Source organism: Aethalodelphis obliquidens, unplaced genomic scaffold (assembly GCF_003676395.1).
Source record: "Aethalodelphis obliquidens isolate GAN/ISIS:26980383/991018 unplaced genomic scaffold, ASM367639v1 scaffold16, whole genome shotgun sequence".
Lineage (NCBI taxonomy): Eukaryota > Metazoa > Chordata > Mammalia > Artiodactyla > Delphinidae > Aethalodelphis > Aethalodelphis obliquidens.
Genome location: NW_020837960.1, coordinates 30053116 through 30077802, shown reverse-complemented (window position 1 = coordinate 30077802; position 24687 = coordinate 30053116). Strand labels below are relative to the sequence as shown.

At 44.4% G+C, this 24687-nt stretch overlaps 1 protein-coding gene across 1 annotated transcript in view; it reads left to right on the top strand.

Moving 5' to 3' along the window:
* Positions 1-17300: 17300 nt before the first annotated feature.
* WASF3 (WASP family member 3) overlaps positions 17301-24687 on the top strand; it is a 53497-nt gene continuing 46110 nt past the window's right edge. Inside the window, exon 1 of the mRNA XM_027116635.1 lies at positions 17301-17475. The gene's annotated coding sequence lies outside the window, so the exon portion shown is untranslated. The remainder of the gene's footprint in view (positions 17476-24687) is intronic.

Here is a 24687-nt window from a genome sequence, read left to right as displayed (position 1 = left end):
TAACTGGCTCTGTAATAAGAAAAAAGAATTAGATTCATGTGTTACTATTTTACAGGTGTTTGCAGGTGGCTTTTAAAGAATTACTGTGCACTCATGGTTTTCTTCTTTACTTTCTCAATCACTAGACACAGCTATTGTAAGAATCCTTAACATTTCTTAGCATCACAGAGGGGCCCTCGTCCTTGCAAAAGTTGGAAACAACTGAATTAGAGTACTCTAAGCTCTTTTTTGTTCTAAAATCCAGTTCTAAGTAAATGAAAGGTGGTATATCATCAATCCAATCAAGGATTGAATTTAAATCTTTGTAGCCACTGAAAGGGCTACTCTACCAAGAGAAACTGCAGAGATGGTTCTTGGCAAGATCATTTGTCTGTTTCTTTCTTTTTCTCTGGAAGCAGTTGGTGTTTTGAAAGGAAGCATATTGTCTAGATTTTCAAAGTTCTCTAAAAACAGGATGGGGGAGTGCGTTATTTTCGAAGCATGTAACATGATTGCATCTTCAGCAGAATTAAGTGCTTTGAAAGCTTGAATTCTTTGTGTTGTCATAGTTGACTATTATGATTGAAATAAGTATGTATATATCTTCTTCCCTTTCTGAGTGTTCATTGTGAGGTTGGGGGAGAGCCCTGGACGAATGATTATGGGAGAAGACAAGCCAGGCTATATTAATTTTCTAAAGTCAGACTTCACATTTTGAAGGGCACATCGCATCTATAGTCTGTAGAATTCTGTAACAGGTTGGAAAATAATGGAACAAATGATGAGAGAGAATTGGCCTTCATCTGTTGGCGAACGGCAGTTACCATGAAATTAAAGTGAGTTTTAAAAATGAGGAGACGATAATTCTTTTTTTGCCCCCTTTGGAAAATTACTTTCAGGATTCGTTGATTTTAAAATTGTTATAGGACTTAAAAAAAAAACCTCAAAAAATTGACCAGAAATCCTATAATCCTATCAGAATAATACTCTGAAGCGGAGGGGGAGTTTGGGGATTTGTTGAATCTAGCAGCACCAGACTCAGTCTGTTTAAGAAACATAGCTCATCATGCTCTTAAACAGGAAGTCAATATGGTCGTCAAATAAACTGGTTGAAATCGGAGTTTAGGAAAAACGAGGACATAAGCAGAAAATAATCCTAGAGTATAAATTTGAAAAATTCAAAGTGAAAGTCGGTTCACTGAATCCAGATGCCGTTTGTGTGCTAAGCAGGAAGAGAATATGCCAGGAACTCGGGACTTCTTTAGATGAAGCTCTCGATGTGAGTTCAGTTTCCTTCGTTCCAGCTCACGTGATGAGACTCCACCAGAATCGGACTCTCAGATCCCCGTTCCTGGGAGGGAAGCCGACTGGCCCGTTTTGGGTTGTGTCCGTCCTGGTCACCGCGTGGCCAGGAAGTGTGGGGAGTTGGGGGGTGTCACGCTAACCCTTCCGGTTTCCGCCAGCGTTAAACAGCATCCCAAACTGACTTCTGTGTCAGCTGTCAATCACAGACTACCTTTTGGGAAATACATATTTTTTCCCTTAGATTCTAATTTGATCTTGGGCACCCTTTGCAGTCTAAAAAAAGCCTCATTTATAGCTTCTTCTTGTGCCAGTGAAGTGTCAGAGTGCCTGAGGAACCCCATCCTGGCCAACACGGGGGTTTTCGTGTTTCAATCCTTGCTGATACGGTAAGTGAAAAGAGTGTATGGCATTGCGGCTTTCATTCGCATATATGGATGTCACTCGAGGTCGGGCATTCTTCACGCCTGCTTTTCTGTTAATCGCTGGATGGAGTGTGACGTGGTTCTCTTCTGTTTTTGTTCAGCTGAATCTCTGGGCTGCAGGGAGTCTTCTGTTTTGTTAGAGGAATCGTTTGGGAGAAGTTTCAGCTTGTTCCATCAGGCATCAAATATAGCACTAGGAATGGTTCATCTCGAGACTGCCTCGGGCAGAGGGAGTGGGCAGGTGCCAGCAAAGCACAGAAGGAAGTGATGGGGGAGCAGCGTGTCTGGTGGGAACCGCTGTGATGGGTGCATCGGTAGACCACACATTGAGCCCAGTGGGCCTCAGGAGCTGTATGGTCTAGACCAGGGGTCCCCAACGCCCGGGCCGCGGAGCTGTAGTGGTCCGTGGCCTGTTAGGAACCAGGCCGCACAGCAGGAGATTAGCAGCGGGCGAGTGAGCGAAGCTTCATCTGTATCCACAGCCGCTCCCCGTCGCTCCCGTTACCTCCTGAGCTCCGCCTCCTGTCAGCATTATGGTGAGTTGTATAATTATTTCATTATATATTACAATGTAATAATAATAGAAATAAAGTGCACAATAAATGTAATGTGCTTGAAAGGTCCGGAAACCATACCGCAGCCCCTGTCCGTGGAAAAATTGTCTTCCACGAAACCGGTGGAAGAAAGGTTGGGGACTGCTGGTCTAGACAGTTCCTGATGTCTCAAGTGACAAAATTCCGTGAAGGTCAGAGATTCCAGCCTGGCGCAGCGTTGTCCATAGATGGATGTGTAGGAGGGGTGGCTGCTTCAGCATTAATGGAATTCTAAGAGGAAACTCGGTACCATGATAATACTTAGGGAATGATTTTGCTATATCTGGTATTTAAATCTTCCCTTTTGTTATTTCTCCAAAGCGCCACAGAGCTGGGCAAATTTATGTGTGTACCTCTCTTGAAATTAAATTAAAAACAGTCCCGTTGGTGGAGGTTGGGTTGGAGTGAACCTTCTCCCTCCGAGAGAATGTTAGACCTTGTGCTTTGGATTGTCTTGAACACAGAGTCTCGTGGCTTAGATGTTTCTTTAGATTTTAGCATCCGCGAGCACTGTTGTCGTGCCTCTTATACTGAATTGGAGCAAAGCAGTGTCCCGTTTCTGCATTAGTTCCTTGACTGCCCCCCGCCTACCCCCAGTGCCAGCGGATGTGACCTCATCAGCTCAGGTTACAGGAGTGAATGGAAAATGTAAACATGCCTTTGTTCTTGTGTGTGTAACTTTCCCTCCCCCTGTGAATGAACCCAGTTCCTTCCGGGAAACTGACGCTGAAGGGCCTAGCACAGCAACAGGGTTTCTCATTACAAGACCATGTCAGGGTATTCTTGGCCGTAGGCCGGGGTGCTTGGTTTCCATCCTGTTCATTTCTTATCCGTGATCCTCTGCTGAGAAGGTCTCCCCTCCCCATTTAATCATATTCAGAAAAAAAAGGGTAAACCACCTGATACCTGTTTTTAATGGTTTCTGTACTGGTGAGGTTGCCGCCTCTCACTCTCTGTAGAAAGATGTAACGTGATATTTACTTCTGCTTCAGTCATTTTTTTGGAATGTTGACCTTTTTTATTTGAGGAAAACACTAAAAGGAGGCGTAAGGTGGAGAATTGATGATTCTTTGAAAATGTCTTTCTCCCTACAGATCTCATCTTTAAATGTAGATCTTAAACCAGAAATATCCCCTAAAAATCTACTCGTGGAAGGTGATCTGGCTGAGAGTTAAGTACAGGCAGATATAGATGAGGTTACTAGATGAGATCACCCAAGAAACGTTCCAAATAAATATATCAGAAGTCTGATAATCTCACAATTCTCTAGTGTCTTCTGTATAAAAAGTAGGAATGAAATGCCACGCAAACTCCCAGCAGCTAGCTGTTGACTCCCTGTCACGCTCCGTGTACTGTCGGAGTGAGGTGACCAGCCCTGAGAGAGTTTCAAATCCAGGAGACACAGGATCCGACTTGCCTGTTGACAGAATTGCTCTGGCTCCCGAGTGGAGAACAGGCTATTGGGAGCCAAGGGTGGAGGTGGGAGATCAGGTTGGGGCCAGCAGAGTCAAGGTGAGAAGTGGAGACCAGGCTGGGGGGCTTGGCGGAGCCATAGGTGAGAGCAAGGAGCAGAGCGAGGGCACTGCTTTGAAATTCAGGGCAGTGGTCTGGTCTGGTGATGTGAACTTGGCGGTTGTCTGGACTGGATGAGATCTGAGAGGAGGGGCTGTGATGGAGGAGAGCAAAGGTCCAGGAACTGAGCTGTGGGCCCTTGTGTTCTGCATTAACCCCCAGTGTGCTCAGCTGCTTCTTCAGGGTGGGTGGCTGACCGCCTGATGGAAGGAAATATTTATCAGGGAGTAGCTTAGAAGGACCTAGAAGGAAAGAGGAAGTTGGTTTTCTCTTTTACTTCCTACGTCAGAGTGATTCTAGATTGCTCCGGGCTTTGCCTGATCTCCATAGGATAAGCTTTCCTGTATTGTGGTTTTAATGAAGTTTATGATGTCACCTACCTCTGCAAAATGCTTTATTTAACCAACCTCCATAATATAATATCTCATTCTGAAACTTGACTTTTTAAAAATATAAGTAATTAGTATGCATTTAAATCTTACTTTTCAGGAAATATTCCAGAATACAGGGAATATTTGTGTGGCTTTTTGCAGTAGTTTTCCTCATGGAATTATATAGTATTTTTACTTTACAATGTTTTCTCAATTTCTCCATACCTACTATGAGGACATTCTTACCAGTTATCTGCTGAAGAGTAATTGTTTGGAGGATAAATGTCATCCGAGTTGTGCATGTGTTTTAAGTATAGACGCATTATTTTTCAGAGCGTTTGTGTAAGATGTTGTACAGCTCGTGTCAGTATTCTCAGTGCTTTCCTTCAGTTTAGTGTTTTTACAAATGCTTAAGGAATGGAACATTTTGCATTTGGGGAACTGGTCCTTGGTTTCTATAGGGGATGTTGTGATTTTGAGGGAGTCCCTGCCCTATAATATTGGTTCAATGAATGAATGAACAAACTTAGGTGAGTGAGTGAGTGTGTGTGTGTGTGTGTGTGTGTGTGTGTGTGTGTGTTGGAGGGGGGGTTGATCTGTCGTGAAAATGGAAAGGTACCAAATACCGTCCTAGCTTGTGTTTGGAAGGATCACTTCTCTTGTGAAATTACGGAGGAGATCGTTTTGGTCCAGAGCAGTCCAGCGGGGGCACAGGCCTCCGTAGCCAGGCTGCTTTCCTGCACTTCCTGATTTTTATGTTTGAGGTTGAGAAAGGGGAGAGCTTGTAAGTTCTGCCTCCTGGGGATGCTGAAGGGTAAACCATAAAGGGCCCGGACACTTTCCGGTTATAACAATGCCACCTTTCTTTTTCTAGACCATTTATTAAGCCACCTGAAATTTGCTTTTGGTTTTCAGTTGACATTATTTTTTACTATTAATCTTGCAGTTTATTTATTTTAAGTCAATTTCAGGTACTTTTTATAGTTGATAGTATTCTTTTTACATCACCTGTTATGTTTGCCTCGTTAGCATTTATTTCCTATGAGGTTCTCGTGCAGATTTATTTATTTACCCTTTCTGGGACACTTACCAGTAGAATCCATGCTCCACAGAAATAAGGACTTATTTCTTTTATTGCATTTTCTCCCCAGTACCTAGGTGCTAGTACATAGAAGGTATTCAACAAATAATTCTTTCATAAGTAAATACTGTATATACTATTTTGTATGCTTTCGCATGTAATCTCATGTCATAAGACTTTTATCACATAATTTAAAAGTCTTCTAAAATGCAACGTAGGTATTGCATAATAATTTATTTTATAGATCTAGCATAATTTACTTTAAATTAATTCTTTTGTTTGGCATATTTAGTTTCTCTTGTGTTTTGTTATCACAAGTAACACTAAGGGGAACAACTTTCTGTATAAATCTTTGCCCATATTTGTGTTTATTCCTTTAGGATATGTTGCTAAAGAATTAGTAGTTTAAATAATTTAAATAATTTAAGGCTCTTAACACATACTGACAACAAAAGTGGCACAATTTATGCCCCCACTGACATTTTAGGAGATCCCCTTTTCCCTGGAATTTGGTCTCTGATGCCATTTTCTCCCCATCTCGTGTTCATTCCCCTTGGCCTTGCCATCTGTTATGTCTCTGTTCCATTCCCTCAATTACAGCAGTGCTGGAGGCTTGTGACTTCTCATTCCAGCCTCAGCTCTGCGTTCACTGGTGATCTGGAGGTCCCCTGCACGTCAGTTCTCCACCTCCAAGCGTGTAATTATTGTCTTTCCATCGCGACCTGCTCTCCCCTGCTCTGCTCCCTTTTTTTTGTTTGTTAGTTTTTTTCTTTTCTTTTTTTTTTTTGTGGTACACGGGCCTCTCACCGTTGTGGCCTCTCCCGTTGCGGAGCACAGGCTCCGGACGCGCAGGCTCAGCGGCCATGGCTCACGGGCCCAGCCGCTCCACGGCATGTGGGATCTTCCCGGACCGGGGCACGAACCTGTGCCCCCTGCATCGGCAGGCGGACTCTCAACCGCTGCGCCACCAGGGAAGCCCTCTGCTCCCTTTTGAGACAGATTAAGGTTGGAGGTGGGGGAGTGATTCTCAGTCCTTCCCTTTTCCTGTTTATTCAGTGGTGATGAGTTACTCTCCACAGGCGACTGAAATTTTGTCTTCCTTTCTGGGCGGTAATCATTCCCCTTGTTCTGTCTCCTCTCGTGGGCTGTGTTCTTCCTTCTCACTGTGTGCGCTGAGCCGTTCAGCTCCCACACCCCAGACGCAGCCATGGCAAGGTATGACTGGGGGCTCGGGAGACTTGAACGTGACAGCTGCGTGTGTCAGTCTTGTTTGAACGCACAGGTCACCTGTGGGGGGACGTTTATGGACCCATTTGTTACAGCGGCTGCTACTATACTTTCCTCAGGGAGAAAAATAACTGATGTTACTTGTTGAATTGCTTGTGTAATCTTCATGTCAGGTTTAATATTACACAGAAAGCTTTGAAATAGATTTTGATTCTGGAATATGTAAAAATCGTCATGGTGATCGGAAAAAACCCAGCCGTCTGCCATGCGGCATTTACATCTGCTGTTTCCATCTGATAATGTGCAGATTTCCTAAGTATTTTTGTATATTTATGTAATAATTTTTTGGTCCAAATTTAAGATTCAGCATATTTAATGAAACTAAACAGTAATCCTGATTTGGTTATGATCTGTTTGGTATCTGACAGCATGTTGATTGCTGCCTGTATGGTATTTTAGGAGGTTGTTATATTGTTTAGTCTGAGGTTGAGGAGGGAAGGACATTGTGTCACTGGGGGGGGAGTCAGAGTGACTGCTCTGGTACCTGTGTTACGTCTGTCCTTCTCTTGAAGGAGTTGTGGACATGCAGAACTCCAGGTCTAAGCTGAAGATAAAAACGTAGGCTGGACCCCTTTCTCGGTCAGTTGTAGAGCTCCGCAGGTCCCCGCACGGGCCGACTGTGGTTGATGTGAGGGTGGGCTGGGAAGCCAGGCTCGAGAGAACCAAGTGGGGCTGGAAGTTCAAGCTGTGGGTCCTGGCGGGAACAGAAGCCAGGTGAATATGGGAGTCAAGGCCGGGCACACCAAGCGAATAGACCCCATGGAGACACCCAGTGGGTCCCGTTCCCGGGTGCTCAGGAACCAACACACAGTCAGAATCCAGGGACCGTTTACGGGGGTGGGGGAGCAGCAAAGACTCAAACCAGTTGAAGATGTAAGGCAACTTTAGTCATTGCTAAGGAAACCTCTTTTATATTTACTTACGATGGCCTGGGACAGACTTCCAGGATTTTCCAACCTAGTTGCAGCTAGGAAGGTGGGCCGAAGCCAAGAGTCATGCCATCGTTGGCGTGCTGGAGTTAGACCTTGGTCTCCTTGATGACTCTCTGATCAAGAGATGTTGATCATGGCATCATGATCAGGTGGCATCATGACAGTAATTTAGTGTATCCCTGTGATGTGTGTGCTATCATTCTAGACAGTACGAAACGTGAGATTCCATTTTTACCCTCCAGGGCTTCTAGTTGAGTTGAGAAGACAGAGCCTGTGCATTGGACGTAAGCCTCAGTGGAAAGGAGAGGTGCTGGGAGTCACCTGGGTTCTGCTCATCCTGAGTTCTGTTGGACTTGGAGGATGGGAATTGTGTGAGTCTTAGGAGGGGCTGAGTTTGGAATACGAGGTGGGACTTAGCGTGAGCAGGACGTAGGTGAGGGCTTGTCCCACCTTTACAAGCTGTTTCACTCTCAGAGCCTGCTTCCTCAGTTGTAAGCTGGTTAAAGTAATTTCTGCCTTGCTTGTTTGTGGCAGGGTTGTTGTAGAGATTAAACGAGATGATTTACGTGAAAACCCTTTGTAAACGGCACCATGGATTCAAATGTGAGGTGTTACTAATAATTTGCCATTTGCAGCGGGAGCCTGTTGGATCACAGCTCTGTTCATTCATCGTATGGAAATGAGACTGTATTCTTGCAGTCAGAGGTGTTTAATGAAGGTCATGATTAGATGTTGAGGAAAAGAGTCAAAGAGACTGTTTTTAAGTAAGGTTGGTGTATGTCTGAGTTTTTACTTATAAACTTATAAATACATAATTAGTGTTGAAAATTAATGTTTAATATGCATCTGAAGTGCTTTACATTTTTGGTTAATAAAAAGAGGAAATATATTTGAAGAGTAAGTTACTGAGCTGTGAAAAAAACAGGAGTCCATTTAGTAGCAAAATTACACGATGCTTCTCATTCCTCATTCTAGAACAGACTATTTTTAGCATCTCTTTGAATCAGTGGTGAAATTCCAGTTACAGGATTCAGTAATTAAAGCAGAGAAAAATATAACATCGTTTAGGCAAGAAAATCTTTTTACTTGAGTTGGACCTGTTTCAGGGTTTAGACTATTATCCTCAGCCATCCCCTGCCCCCTCCGGAATCGTTGGCTTGTCATCCCTGTGGGGTCACAAGCAACAGGAAGGGTGCCAGGACCTCGGCCGAGGACACAGTGTCCCGTTTCTAAGAAGGGATGTCTTGACGGGTAAGCTTGTTGTAACTGTCATCTGCGGGACTCTGGAACAAGTGTTCAGGGGTCCCGAGGCCTCCCCCTGTCTTCCTGTCCTCCATCCCTCCCCAATGGTCAGTTCTGTCCCTCTGTCTCCTGCATCTGTCCTGCCGCTCCTTTGTTTTTTCCGTTCTCCAGCTGCCTGTGAATATTGCGAAAGCAAAGGGCGTGCTGCTGCCAGTTGGTCCCACTCCACATTTGTGTTTAGTGGTTGTGGATTGTTCCATAATGTTGCTAAACAGCTTTCTGAAAACTTGCTCCCAGTCAGCAATCTTTCTTCAAGCTGGAAGCCTTATTTTTATCCTGTGCAAGTTATTATTATTTTATCTTTATATGCCCATTCCGCAAAAGCTCATTAACTGTTTGGTTGCCCTGAAAGTGGTGTTCTGTTGACCCCAATTCTCCTGCTGTTTCCCTGGGCGGAGCGCAGCCCTTGAAATGGTGACCACAGGGCCAGCACCAGGTCGCAGGACACTGCTGGCTGAAGTAGGTCACGGAGATGCATGATGATTTTTTTAACCGAGTCATTTGAGGAAGTTCACTTACTTGACAGATGTTTTTTGAGTGTTGCTTGTGTGCCGAACATTGAGCCAGGAATTAAAAAAAAGAAAATGAGAAAAAAGGTCTTTGATAGTGAAGAGTGCAGCCTTAGGACTCCGGTGGTGGCGCAGGGCCAGACCTCTCTGCGATGAGTGTTACAATATATATATATATTTTTTATAAAAGCTTAACAGTCGTAGGTAGGCAGAAGCGACACATAACTAGAAAATGCACTTTTGCTTTGAAAACTGACTGTTTACCGTGAATTTCCGAACCTTTTCCGCCTCTGAGTTCTTTGATCTCGTGGCAGCGCGGTACTTTGTGTTGCAGTGATGGTAACCAGGCAAACGGGTAAGACCAGAACTAAATCTGGGCTTCTTCAGTCATCTTGCTTTTAGGCTTTTGTGTGCTCGTTTATTGATTCACTGTTTGTTTTGTTCTGGACTCAACACTGTTCAGGAGGCTTCGGAGCTCCTTTCTGTGTGAAGCCCTGCGGGTATAAGGACGTGGGTGACCCTCTTCCCACGCTGGGGGCCGTCACAGTGCCCGGGCAACAGGCAGGAGTGGTGCCGGGTCAGTGATGGATGTTCTCAGGGGCTTGTTACCACGTGTGAGGCCAGGCTTGTCCCAGGGATCACTCCTTTGATTCTCGCTCTCGTTGTATTTCGGGGAATTTAAGCTTAAATAACCTGCCTTAGAGGGTGTAAGTGGGAGGCCAGTTTGAGCTGAATCTTGGCTTGAGAGCCCACTGCACCATGGCATCCCGTGTCGCCTGGCTGACTTGGTGGGCACAGAGGAGGGGGTGGACTCTGCCGGCAGCTGAGCAGAGCTTTGCGGTGGAAGTGACCCCTCGCTGGTCAGAAGGTAGAGGGCAGGAGGGCAGGTGTGGGGAGATGCACGTGTGTGGGGGGGAGATGCAGGTGTGGGGAGATGCAAGTGTGGGGAGGGGAGGTGCACGTGTGGGGAGGGGAGATGCAGGTGTGGGGAGCTGCAAGTGTGGGGAGGGGAGATGCAGGTGTGGGGAGATGCAGGTGTGGGGAGATGCAGGTGTGGAGGGTGTGTGCATGAAGGCAGTGTGGGGAGGAGTGATGGGAGGGAAGCTTGCAGACCATGCCCAGGAATTGGCCTGTCCCTGTGGGGGCAGGGCGGCGGTGTCAGGGACCCCAAGGTAAAGCCGATGGAACAGGCCGACTGGCCGCGTTAACAGGGGGTGTGCTGCTTCCCTCGGCTCCCCTGCTGTCCCTGCGTCTGTGAAGGGCAGACTGGAGCACCTGGGAAAGGCCAGAGTGCCTTCAGACCCTTGGAAGCTTGCAGAGTTGAAGGCTTTGGTAGATTCTCTGGTTTCAGAGGGCAGAACAGAGAGCATTGGTTTGAAGTGTTAAAGATACAGAGCTTGGGTTCTCAAGGAGAGGTTACACATTCCTCTCCCTGAACAGTGTTCACGAGAAGCAGCCAGGGATGGAGCAGAGGGGAGTCCGCACTGGATGGCGGGTGGATCTCTGGGCCCTTACAGCTCTGGCCTGCGCGTATCCTGCAGCTGCCCAGGCAGGCAGTACACACTCTATTTTATGAGCAAGCTCTGGACCTGGGAACTTTTGGACCCCCTCGTGATGTCTTCATGTTTAGGTGGTGAGGTAGCGCTTGTCTTTATGTTAACCTCGCATCCTCTGTGCGTTTCAGAGGACAGGAATCAGTCTCTCGGTGTCGCTTTGCTCCGCACGCACGTTATAAGTCTTGTTTATTGAAGCCGGCATTGGTCCTTTCCTCCCACGACGCTGTGCACAATCTCTCTTGCCACTTGGCACTTTCGGACCTCGGTGTGCTGTCTTTCTGTATGTCGTGTCCCTGCTGCCTGACTCATGGCTGCGTTGCTCCTGTATTGTAGAAAGGAACTAAGTGTCATGGGCGGTTGATGTGGCCCAGATCTTGATCTGCGTTATTCGATTCTCTGGCCAGGGACCGTTAGCCCAGAGGTATGGGCCAGCTGTGGCTCTCTGCACAGCCATGTTATATCAAGAATTGATCATTTTGTCTTCCTATTTCACTAGGTAGTTACTGTTCATCAGGTTAAGGGGAAGAAACTATTGTTTTATGACGCTAGTATTTAGGTCTGTGGTACATACTTTTTAAATGAACAAATTACTTAAAACTGGGAGAATTAGGGCTTCCCTGGTGGCACAGTGGTTGAGAGTCCGCCTGCCGATGCAGGGGACACGGGTTCGTGCCCCGGTCCGGGAGGATCCCACATGCCGCGGAGCGGCTGGACCTGTGAGCCATGGCCGCTGAGCCTGCGCGTCCGGAGCCTGTGCTCCGCAACGGGAGAGGCCACAGCAGTGAGAGGCCTGCGTACCGCAAAAAAAAAAAACTGGGAGAATTTTTCATTTGCACCCTCATCGAATAATTAATGTGGTTTTATTAATTGTTAACTGAATGTGTCCCTAGCTGGGAAGGGGCTTATATGTAGGGGTTAAGTCAGTGTCGACTGACGTTGTTTCTGTGTTGTGTACAGCAGTACTCCTACTGCTGCTTGTTTTACGGGCACACACGCGCGCGCACACACACACACAGACACCCTTCCTCAGCAGGTAAAGCTCTCTGGGCACCAGGACCGTGTCTTACTCCTCATCCCTCCTACGTAAGAGCTCACTTACGCGTTGAGGTGAACTGCGGGGCCAGCTAAGTGTGTTCCTTGTGGCTCTGCTCTAAGTGATGCAGGGCAGTTCTAGCCGTGGGAATTGAAGCTCAGATAACCGACGGAGAGGCCGGGCAAGGCAGCACGGAGGTTGCTGTTTTGTCGTGTTGTTGGACACGCTTCTAGCTGAAAACATTCCCGTTAGACGTGCTGATGAGTGTTTCTCTGAAGATAATGGAGTCTGCACGTTGCAGAGCGTCTAACAGTCTTGTAAGTAGAGCTTGCTCTGTGCATAGTGAAGAACGTTGATGACGCGACCTCCTGGGTGGAGAGGAACTTAGAATCTGAGCCTGGTGAAGAAGGTGGCCCTGGAATGCAGTGCAGAAACTGCTATCCTGGACCACGTGTGTGTGTTGTATGTATGCGGCTTCCCATTTCTGGAAAGCTGGAATTCAGAAGCTTAGGTGAGATGGCAAGGACCAAAATAGTAAACAAATCCTAATACAATCAGATTAGGATAATATTGGCAGATTACCAGTGAGTTACTTAGACACAACCTGTTCTCAGTTTAAATGTTTTCATGTCACAGAGTTCTTTCTTTCATGTTGACTTTGGATGTTGTAGGTAACTAAGAGGAAAGGGCATATTCCTAGGAAAAACTTTATTATCATTGACCTTTTAAAATGCTCTCTAGAACAAAATAAGGTATTTCATGAGTAAATTCAGTCTTTTCTCTCATCAGAGTACAGAAGAGTGTAGACCAAATGTCAGCTGAACTGCTTAGGAGCTGAAGGGTCTGTAATGTATTTGAAATTACCTGACCTCATGGTAAAGCTGCTACTCCTCTCCCCTCCCTGCTTCCTTTCATGTTTTTAGAAAATAACATATTTTACTAGACAGCAATTTATCCTGGCTTCATTGATTATCTTTAATCTATGATTATTTTCTAAATTATGGTTTCAGAAATATAGTTTTTCCTTTTCCCCCCTTTTCTCTGTCTCTCTTTGGTTTTCTTCAGAGTGTAAGGAATTCGTAGTGCAGGGAATTGTAAGGTAGCAGTAGCGTTTTAAGGATGAGGCTGCGACCTGGAGCCAGCATGAGTACATGTGGATGCTGCCATGTTGAGGGCATCACTCAAGACCCGAATGGCGAGGACACGCACCTCTTGATGGGATTTTAAAGGGAGGAATCCTTTAAGACCACCCACTTTGTTACTCTGTCCGTTGGCCTGTTCGTCCATCTATTCAACAAATATTTGCGTGTCCGCGTCCCTTTCTCTTGGGGATCCTTTTCCCAGGTCTGGTGACAACCCCTCAGCTCAGAATCTCGAGTCTGCAATGTTAAGAGCTGCACTGTTCAGTCCCGTAGCCACTAGCCACGTATTGCTCTTCAAATCAATATTAATTAAAAAGAAATAAAATGGAAAACTCAGTCCCTCAGTCACACTTGGCACAGGTAAAGTGGTCGGTCGAGTGCTCTCTGTGACTGGGCCCACCACATGGGCTGGCGTCCACGTGTGGAACACGCCCATCACTGCAGGGGGCTGAGCCTGGCATTCCCGCCTCTGCTCCTGGGCTCCACCCCCGAGACCCCTCGGTGCCCATCCGCTCTAGCACTCAGTGCCTACCTCTCCCAAGTTCATTCCCATTCATAAATTCTCCCATCTTATTGTAGGTCTGGGTCATCTGTCATCTGAATTAAGGCCATGGTGTTACCAGAGCTGTGAAGCCTCCCTGCGCCCCCCCCCCCGGCTGCCCCCCGCCCCTCCCCCCCCTGCTCTCGGTACCACGCACACACAGTTGTCACACTGAATACCAATTCCTTGTTGATACAGCCTTTCTTCTGGGGGATCAAGAGGTTCTTGGGGGTGCAGGGTTGGGTTTTGGCTGTCCAGGGTCGGGGCACATGAAGCCTGACACATCACCACAGCAGGCAAGTGTTTATTAAACTGATAGAGGGAGGAACGGTGGGTGGAGGAGGCTCCACAGGTTGCGCTGTAAAGACTGGAGCCAATTTGGATGCACGGAAGCCACACGAGGAGAGGCGTTCGTGGCAGGGGAGCATCACAGATGCAAGCCAGTTGGCAGGAAGTTAAGGGTGGCTGTGCTCCCAGGTGCAGCCGGAGTGGCATGTTCAGCACCATGGCCAGGGCTTAACCAGGACAGAAACCATGTAAATCCTGGTGCTTCATATAAATGTGTTTCCCTGTGCTAATGCAACACTTCTTAGTAGAGGTGCTGCGTTTCACACTTAATAACCTTAACCTGTACCTTCAGAGGAGTTCAACATGCGCTTTTCCCCTGTAAAGTAAGGCAGCACATTCACAGAGTCCAGTTAACTCTTCAAGACCTTCGTGGTTCTTGACTTAGGTTAGACGGGTTATCAGCTCAGTAGGAAAGAAAAATGCACGTATGCACGTCCAGAGGAGGCCATCTGATACAGTAATTAAGAACAGTGACGGTGGCCAGACAGCCCTGTCGTGGCTCTGCCTCTTCCAAGCTGTGTCGGCCGGGGCAAGTCACCTTCCGATCCTCAATTTCCTCACTTTTTAATGGAGATGTTACCTGTGTTGACTGAAGAAAATCCCACAAGCTAAATGCTTCGAGTTATGTTTTATTTGGGAATTTACTGAGGACTATAGCCCGGGAGACAGCCTCTCAGATACTCTGAGGAAGTATTCCAAAGAGGTGAGGAGGGAGCCAGGATGGGAGTTTTTGCTGGCGGGGGTGGTGGTGGTGGGGGGGGGGGGGGGGGGGTGGGGGGTTGGGGCATGTAGCGGAACATCTAAAGATGACTGCCGATCACAAAAACCAAACATCTCAAGTTAATGATTTTAGTGTTTTTCTATGTATGGGAAGATGCAAGAGTCTGGGCTCTTTGAAATTCTTCCTTAGATGTGCATCTTAACTCTCTAGGACCAGTATCCTATTTTTCTCCGTCCTGAATCCCCTCAGGGCGCACCATCAGGGCAGCTGCAGCGGCTGCTAGCTTGATGGCGGGCAACATTTTTCCGTCCTGCCTTGTGAAGATTAAGTTAGTCATAGGTGACTCAGCGCTCTGCTTAGTCCTCAGTAAGGCATTCACCAAGTGGTAACTAGTAACAAAATTCTACTTCCATAGCCTTTCGCACAAATGGGAAAATTCATAGTTGTGTTTCCCAAAGGAAGAGTTAACACATGATTGCGAATGTGAAGGGGCGTCCAGGGCACACACGTTTGGATTGCCCTTAGGTACAGTTAGTTGTATAGTCACATAGTGCTGGTTACTTTCAAAATCATGCAAATAAGGTGATCTGGTTCGGGTGAAATTTGGCCTGGATAATCTAAAACCCAGGGATGCTTCTCTGTATTTGGAAATAGGATGATCACTTATGCAAACGACAGGAAAAAGTCACTTTTGCATTTTGCATCATCAAGTGCTGTCCAGCCGCTACGAAGGAAGGGAGAGAAAATCATGTGCTGCTTTTAATTTTAACTGAGCAAACTAGGAGGACATGTGTAGTATTATCGAATGACCTTCCTATTCTTTTTTTCACACTTTCAAAAGGATGGTGACAGTCTTAACTGTGGACATTCTCGTTATCCACTGGCCCACATACAATTCACGCACAGCCAGACAGTCCCTTCTAGACTTCAAGTTGCTTTCCTTTCCTACGGAGATCACACCCCCTCCTTTCCAGGGCCTGCACGGCCTTTCCCCCTCCCCCCACCCTTCCTTGACCTCCCACGAAGCTTTTGCTATACCCCAGCCCACTTCTGGGCTGCCCTGCTCTTTCCTGAATCTACCGTGTTGTATTATAATTATCTACGCGCATCAGTCACCCTTGCAAGACTCAGTTCTTTCGTGAGCAGGCGTTTTCTCAGTCATTTTTTTTTTTTTTAACATCTTTATTGGAGTATAATTGCTTTACAATGGTATGTTAGTTTCAGCTTCACAACAAAATGAATCAGTTATATATACACATATATTCCCATATCTCTTCCCGCTTGCGTCTCCCTCCCTCCCACCCTCCCTATCCCACCCCTCCAGGGGGTCACAAAGCACCGAGCTGATCTCCCTGTGCTATGCGGCTGCTTCCCACTAGCTATCTACCTTACGTTTGGTAGTGTATATATGTCCATGCCTCTTTCTCGCTTTGTCACCGTTTACCCTTCCCCCTCCCCATAGCCTCAAGTCCATTCTCTAGTAAGTCTGTGTCTTTATTCCTGTTTCACCCCTAGGTTTTTCATGACATTTTTTTTTTTTAAATTCCATATATATGTGTTAGCATACGGTATTTGTCTCTCTCTTTCTGACTTACTTCACTCTGTATGATAGACTCTAGGTCTATCCACCTCATTACAAATAGCTCAATTTCGTCTCTTTTTATGGCTGAGTAATATTCCATCGTATATATGTGCCACATCTTCTTTATCCATTCATCCGAAGATGGACACTTAGGTTGTTTCCATCTCCGGGCTATTGTAAATAGAGCTGCAATGAACATTTTGGTACATGACTCTTTTTGAATTATGGTTTTCTCAGGGTATATGCCCAGTAGTGGGATTGCTGGGTCATATGGTAGTTCTATTTGTAGCTTTTTAAGGAACCTCCATACTGTTCTCCACAGTGGCTGTATCAATTTACATTCCCACCAACAGTGTAAGAGGGTTCCCTTTTCTCCACACCCTCTCCAGCATTTATTGTTTCTAGATTTTTTGTGTCTGCAGGGTTTAAAGGCGGGCCAGCTTACGCAAGATGCTTAGAAATGTTCTGCCGAATGAATGCTTGTTCTCTACATGTTTCTTAAATGTATTCTCCTAACTGAATGGTAACTATTTGGGTAGGAAACTGTACTATATTTTTGGTACCACAAACAGTGTTTATCTTCAGATAACTCTGTAGGCTTGCTGTTAATATCAGTTATCCTGGAAACACTTTCTAGGGTCAATTCAGCCGGTTTTAAGTTGTCATTACTGTTTTATCCCCACATGTACTATTAAAATATTTGTGAAGTGATCGCCAAGATTTTTATTGACTTGAGTTCTTATGCAAATGATCTGTATTCAATTAATTGTGGGCGGTCACAAACCTAAAATGTGTGTAAGCAGTTCAGTTGAATAGACCTGTGGTATACTGGGCTTTTTTGTTTTTCTTCCCTTAGGCTGTTATTTACTAGATACCTTGAAGTTAATTTCAGAGCTTATTCCAGGATAGAGAGTGGGAATTATACCGGAATTCACATTCCTTATTAGCTCCCTGCTTAAACTAACTTAAAAAGAACTAGTTCTGGGACTAGAGCTCCCTTGACGAAATTATTGGAATGTGAAATTTGAATTTAAGACTTTCTTGGAGACGTGAATGCATTTTGCTTGCCGGTACTTAATTTTTTTTTTTTTTCTTTCTTCTTAGTTTTAATTTTGATTGCTGTTACTACTGATATCTGAGCCAAAGTGGTGATGCTACCTGAGGGACATTTCTGCAACCCATAAGTCAACAGTTACACGGTAAGACTGTGTGCCTTTTACCCTTAAAGCCATTTAATTTCTATAACATTATAGTTTAGAATTTGAATTTGAAATGGAGTAGGATAAAATATGTTAGTGTTTCAAAATATCAATATATTTTAATCTATAAATATTAACAGCAGATAATATTTTAGAGCTTTTGGTCCTAATCAACAGTGAGAGGTTGAAAGAGAAAAACTATAATTTGATATATTCATTTCCTATTAATTTTTACGTGAACAAGTATGGATATGCAGTTTTTGACTCATTAAACTGGGGTCTCATTTCCCCCCCTATATATCTTGCCCATTTACTTTCTGTTTCCTGAGGTTTAACCAGTTCATTATTTTTTGGATCTTGTTTATAACGAGTGGGTATGAGAAGCCAAGATGATAAAACTTAAACCTCCTCAGGTGTTACTGTAACTCACTCTGAAGTGAAGTGGTGATTCCAACAGTGGCTCAAATGAGGTTTTGAATTATTTACGGGTTTAAATGACCTGTATTTCCCTGTCTTTGAGGAATGCCTCAAGAGTAACGAGGATGGTGTACTAGGAAGGCAGGTCCTGCTTGGAACCTCACTTTCCTTCTGTACAAAATTCTGCCGTCTGTCTTGCCTGCTTTATAGGGTGAAAAAAATCACTTGATGTTTGTGGAATTGTCCTTTTTTGCATTAAGGGTAGAGGAAGAATAACAGGTCTTGGTTCTGAGTTGGTATTGAGAGAGAACGTATTACTCTTGATATCTGTGTGTGGGGCACGCCAGAAGCCTCGACCTCTCATCCTGCCTCACCTTGACCTTGGCCATAGCATTCCAGTACCTTCCTATCAAAAAACTGATGTTGATTCCCATACTTTCATGTTACAGGTAATTTTCCAGGAGTATGTCTGAATTCTTTGACCACAGCAGAATTAAGCTAGAAATCAGTATCAGATGTTTGGGAAATCACCAGATATTTTGAAATTAAACATCACATTATAAAGATCCCACGGGTCAAAGGGGAAGTCACAAGGGAAATCAGAAAATATCTTGAATGAAAATGAAAATAAAACGTATCAAGATTTATGGGATGTGCCTAAAGCAGTGCTTCAAAGGGAAGTTTATAGTGTTAAAGGCTTACATTAGAGGACAAGCTTTGAAACAATGATGTGAACTTTTACTTTATCAGCTCAGTGCTTTATATCCACCTAGAGGGTGGGATAGGGAGGGTTAGAGGGACACGCAAGAGGGAGGAGATATGGGGACGTGTGGATACGTGTAGCTGACTCACCTTATTATACAGCAGAAACTAACACACCATTGTAGAGCAATTATACTCCAATAAAGATGTTAGAAAAGAAAATAAATTAGAAGGCAGGGAACTATATTCGATATTCTGTAATAAACCATCATGGAAAAGAATATGAAAAAGAATATATATATTTATAACTGAATCACTTTGCTGTACAGCAGAAATTAACACAACATTGTAAATCAACTATACTTCAAAAAAATAAATTAAAAAAAAAAAAGACACTAGAAGGCAAAGAGCAAATTAAACCCAGAACAAGCAGAGGAAGAAAATAATAAAGATAAGGGCAGAAAACAATGAAATAAAAAACAGGAAAAAAAAAAATAGGAGAAATATCAGTGAAACCAAAAGCTGTTTCTTTGATGAGATCAATAAAAGTGACGAACCTGTAGTCATAGTGATCAGGAAAAAGAGAGAGAAGAGAGACCATCAATCTAGATCCTACAGATATTAATAGGAAGATAAGGAAATGTTATGAGCCACTTAATGCATACGATAACTTGGCTAAATGGATGAATTCCATCAAAGATACAACCTACCAAACCTCACTCAAGAAGAAACGGATAGGGACTTCCCTGGCGGGCCAGTGGCTAAGAACTTTGCCTTCCAATGTAGGGGGTGCGGGTTTGATCCTGGTTGGAGAGCTAAGATCCCATGTGCCTTGCAAGCCAAAAGGCCAAGACATAAAACAGAAGCAATATTGTAACAAATCCAATGAAGACTTTAAAAATGGTCCGCATCAAAAAAATCTTAAAAAAAAAAAAAAAGAAATGGGTAACTTGTATAGCTCTTTATTAAAGAAATTGAATGTGTAGTTAAAAATTGTCCCCAAAAGAAAGCTCTGAGCCCACATGGTCTCATTGGTGAATTCTGCCAACCTATTAAGAAAGAAATAATACCAATTATATACAAACCCTTCAGAAAACAGAAGGAAAGGAACACTATTTTATGAGGTCAGTATTACTCTGATACAAAAAACGGATATTTCTCCACAAAATATTAACAAATTAAATACAGTTTATATAGAAAGGGTAATATATCATGCCCAAGGACCATTTATTCCAGAAATGCAGGAATAATTCACAATATCAACAAACTAAACAACAGAATTTTTAAAACCCTTATGATCAACTCAATAGATGTAGAAAAAGCATTTAACAGTATTCATCATCCGGTCATGATTAAAAACTCAGAAAACTAAGAACAGAAGGAAACTCTCAAAAAAGTTGGAGTAGAAGGGAGCTTCCTGAACTTGATAAAAGCTGTCTATGAAGAACCTACAGCTGATATTACAATTACTGGTGAAAGACTGAATGCTTTTGCCTGACATTAGGAGCAAGGCTAGTCACTCAACGTTCCTATTCAGAATTGTCCTAGCCAGTGCAATAAAGCAGGAAAAAGAAATAAAAGGCATATGGTTAGGGAAAGAAGCAAAAGCAAATTTAGAACTCCCCTAGCAAGGGGCCTGAGAAATGTTGCTTTAGCCTGCCAGCCTCTGTGATATAGAAGGGAGAGCAGGAGTTGGGGAATAGCTGTTGAATGCCAGCACATAAAATCTACTACATTTTGGGTTCTGTGGTCATGATCTGAAAATCATAAAAGCAAGGCAACATTTATATCACTTGTGGGTTTAAATTACTGTTCTTTAAAGTTTTAAAAGTCAGCATAATCTATTGTGAGAGTCTTATTTCAGCATCTTCTTCTTTCCGTTGATATAACTGGAAAGCCACGTGTAGTATTTAAAAGTTACACATTGGTTTAAACTTCATTAAATAGCTTTTGTTTTTTAAGTTAAAGAAAAAGGCTATCTGAAACAATATAAAGATGTCCTCTAAAATTTTGTGAGGGCAAACAACGTTATTTGTTAAATCTGTTACAACCCTCACTTAACTTTGGAGGAGTTAACAGTTCTTAGACTATACAGACGTGTTTTGTGTGATAATATAAGACACATATTGTGCCTTTTAATGGCTGCTATGTAATTTCCAAGTACTTGCTCATTTTTGCGGTGGTTGGCAGTGTGGGGCTGAGGGAATCTTGAGTCGTGGTCCCAGTTGTCTGGGAGAATTATGACAGGACAGCATCTCTGGGTGGTTTTACTGGGATCATTTCTAAGTCTCTTGCAATGAAATTGTTTTTCGGCCTAAGTAGAATACTTACAAATCTTAAACAAATTTAATAATTGTGTGCATTTCATTACACGTTACCGGCCCTGTCACTTGGTGCTCAGTACTTGGTATAGCGCAGGGGACGAGTGTAAATTTAGAAGTTACGGAAGATCTTGGGTCCAAATGCTAAAAACATAGAGGCTTAATTAAGCTTTCGAGCAAAATCCACGTAAATCCTTGATCCTCATTTCCCTTATCTGTAAAAGGAGGATAATAATCTTGATAAGCTGCTGAAAACATTGAAAACATTCCTCAGAGCATCTGAGAGACCGTGGACCCTCGGATGGTGATGCTGGTAGAGGGTCTTAGTTGCAGAAACATCATAAGACTTTGGCACCCACCAGAACTTTTTTTTTTTTTTTTGCGGTACGCAGGCCTCTCACTGTTGTGGCCTCTCCCGTTGCGGAGCACAGGCTCCGGACGTGCAGGCTCAGCGGCCACGGCTCACGGGCCCAGCCGCTCCACGGCATGTGGCAGAACTGGTTTTGAGTTTAAGTTCTTCTACTTATGAATCATGTCACTTTGGATAAGTTAATTTTTGAGCCCTGAGTTCTTTATCTGTTAAGCGAGGGCAGTGCCAACCCATAAGGTTGTAGTGGGGTGTAAATGACATAACGTATATAATAAAAGGCTCAGGTATGTAAAATGTTCCCATTTATCACCTGTAACGGGGTTACCATCGTTAGCTTTATGATTTTGTTTCTTTGGTTGATTTTCTATAAGGTGAACTAGAAACCCCGAATGGTCACGGTTCACCTGTTGGACTGTGTTGAGAAGAATGAAGCCGATAGGGTGCCAGGCTTGATGTTTTGAGACCAAGTGTTGCAAATGTTAGATATTTTACTAGTATTTCTCTGGTACTTGCATAGTGCCAACAGTTGGGAGTGGTTAACTAAAATAACCATTCAGTTTATCTTAACTATCTTTCATGAACACAGCTACTAGTTGCCAAAAATATTGCCACCAGGATGCTTTTGGTTTCTAAAAATACAGGCTCAAGATCTGTAGCGTGTCTGCTAGGGAACAGTTGGTAGGTTCTACAGCTTTTCTGCTATTTTGACCTTATTTCAGGATGTCGTTCGTATGAGTTGCCAACGTTTGGCTATTTTTGACCAACAAAAGTGGAAGCTCCATATGGTCCAAGTGGATATTTCAGGCTCTGCTGTTAGTGTTTTCTTTACACACTTGGTAAATGATCTAATTTTGTATCTTATAATTTGTTGTTTCCTCTAGGAGCTTACATTTATTTTTAACGCATTTTGGATTTGCTTCATTAATTTGTTTGGTGAACGTTGTTCTCAAGTAATTGGTGCAAAAGAGTAGGACAGAGAAAAATAAGTGCTGCATCTTTCGTAACAAGAAGAGGAGATGCTGCCTAATCTTCAAGAAGACTTTCAATTTATGGTCAAGTAAATAGAAACAAAAACTAGAGGCTTTTGAGAATTAAACCTTGAGGTCATAGGTCATACAGGTAGAGTCTGAGTCCCTGAAGATTCTCTGAGATCAGTTCACCCTCACAAGTGCTAAAGCCACTCTGGATGGTTATAGCTTCTGAGGGTTTATTCATGTGTTTCATGTTATGAAAATAACGCAGTGTTCACTCAGCTTAATGTTGTGTTTCTAAAGTGTCCATGGGTCATATGTTTATTGTACTTTGAATAAGAAGCTGACAATTTTAGTTTTATTTAAAAGGGCATTCATGTAACAGATACTTAGTGTGGGTCATAAATAGTGACAATAACATCGCGTTGAGCAGCTTGTGAGCCTTTCCTACGCGTCTCAGTGTGATCGCAGCCTGATTGTGGTGCTGCTAGACCATTCTTCCCCTCCTTGTCCAGCTAACGGGCAAAGGGAGGTACAGAGTTCGTTTTCTAATGTGTCAGGTAAGCACTGATTCCTTCACAGGGGTAGCATCTGGGGTTTGGGATCCGCTTTACGCTGTTTGTGGCCTTGGTGTACCACGTCATCAGAGGTCTCATCGGAGCCCTCGGAGGGGAGCAGGCAGGCGTTGCTTCCATCTTGGAGGTGAGGACTGGGGTGTAGTGGGCTTGAGCTCCTGAAGAACTTGGGTTCTGCTCGCTGGTCTGGCTTGCTCGGCTGCTGTGCCAGGCCCAGGCCCCTTTCAGGGTGGCTGTCTGTGCTCACTGTTTGCACTGCCCATCCCTGATGGTGGAGCGGGGACACATCCACTCTGGAGGATGGAACTCTGTAGGAGGAAAACTTTTCCTAGGAAGTGAGTTAGCATTTCCGTTTGCTGTATTCATCGAGCCATTAACTGTGGCGCCTGACGAGTTGCTAAATTTATCTTTTTCTGTTTTTTTTCTGTCGTGGTCTTTCGTCCCGTGTCTGTGGCTCACAGTAATTCTTTCTCCCTGACCATCGTGTCAAAATCTAAATATGAAATAATTTTCCAGGCATCTCCCAATTTGTATTCTGCTCTTATCTCTTATCCAACCCCACGGATCCAGTTTTTAAACTAATTGGATAGTTTTATTATTGAGTTTTGAGAGTTCTTTGTATGTTTTGCATATAAGACCTTCGTTCAATAAGGCGTAACTGGCCAACAGTAAATGATGCATGTTTGAAAGGTGCAGTCTGGTGAGTTCTGACCTGTGCACGCAGCCGTGAGCGCGCACGCTGTCGCCCGTGGAAGGTTCCTCCGGCCTTTGTCACTCTCCCCACCCCCCACCGTCTCTCCCGCACCTCCAGGCAAGCACGGATCTGCTCTCTGTCGTGAGATTGGTGTGCGTTTCCAGAATGTTACTGTAAAGGAAAAGCAGTCCTCTGTGTGTCTCCTGCTTCTTCACTCTGACACCAGGCATGTAGTGTCCCCACGGCAAGCAGTTTGGTGACACCGGCCAGGTGGCTTGCAGTTCAACTCAGTTCTGACGTTTATCTGGTGGAGAGAGCACCCATCCCACAGGTGAAGGGCCTGTCCCACAAGATCCCCCCAGCCAAGCCCCCCAGCTTCCTTTGTTACCTGCACTTCTGGCCGAGTGGCTGTAAATCCAAGGTTCCCGTGACCCCTGTCTGGGCCTGATGGTGCACAGAACTCAGGAAACCAGTTTACCCACTAGATGGACGACCAGGCTGTTGCGAAGGACCTTCAGAGGTATGAGTGAGCGGCTCGATGATGAGACACAGAACCCCGTGAATTTGGGGTGCACCACCCTTCTGGCACGTGGATGCATCCGGTTCACCAGCCTAGAAGCTCTTGAGCCCCATCTTTTGGAGGGTTTCTGGAGACTTCATGACAGGCACGATTCGTTAGATCATTGGCGGTGGGTGACTGAACATGGTTTCCAGCCCCTCTCCTTTCCCCAGAGGTCTGGGGGTGGGACTGAAAATTCCAACCTTCTAATCACTGGGTTGGTTCCCCTGGCAACCAGCCCCCATCCTTAGGGAAGGTCCGGAAGTCACTTCATTAACATACGCAAGTGTGGTTCAAAGGGGTTGGTTTGTGTCAAAAGACCCCTTTATAGCTCTTACCACTTAGGAAATTCTAAGTTTTAGGAGCTCTGTGCCATTAGTGGTGATGAAGACAAAATACGTATTTGTTATTATAAATCACAGTATCATAGTTACATAGGAGGAACCCTACAGTGTGTACTCTTTTTGTCTGGCCTTTGTTCAGCATAACCATCGGAGATTCATCCTTGTTGTTTCCCGTATCAGTAATTCGTTCCACATTGTTGCTAAGAAGTGCAGTTTGTTGGGCTTCCCTGGTGGCGCAGTGGTTGAGAGTCCGCCTGCC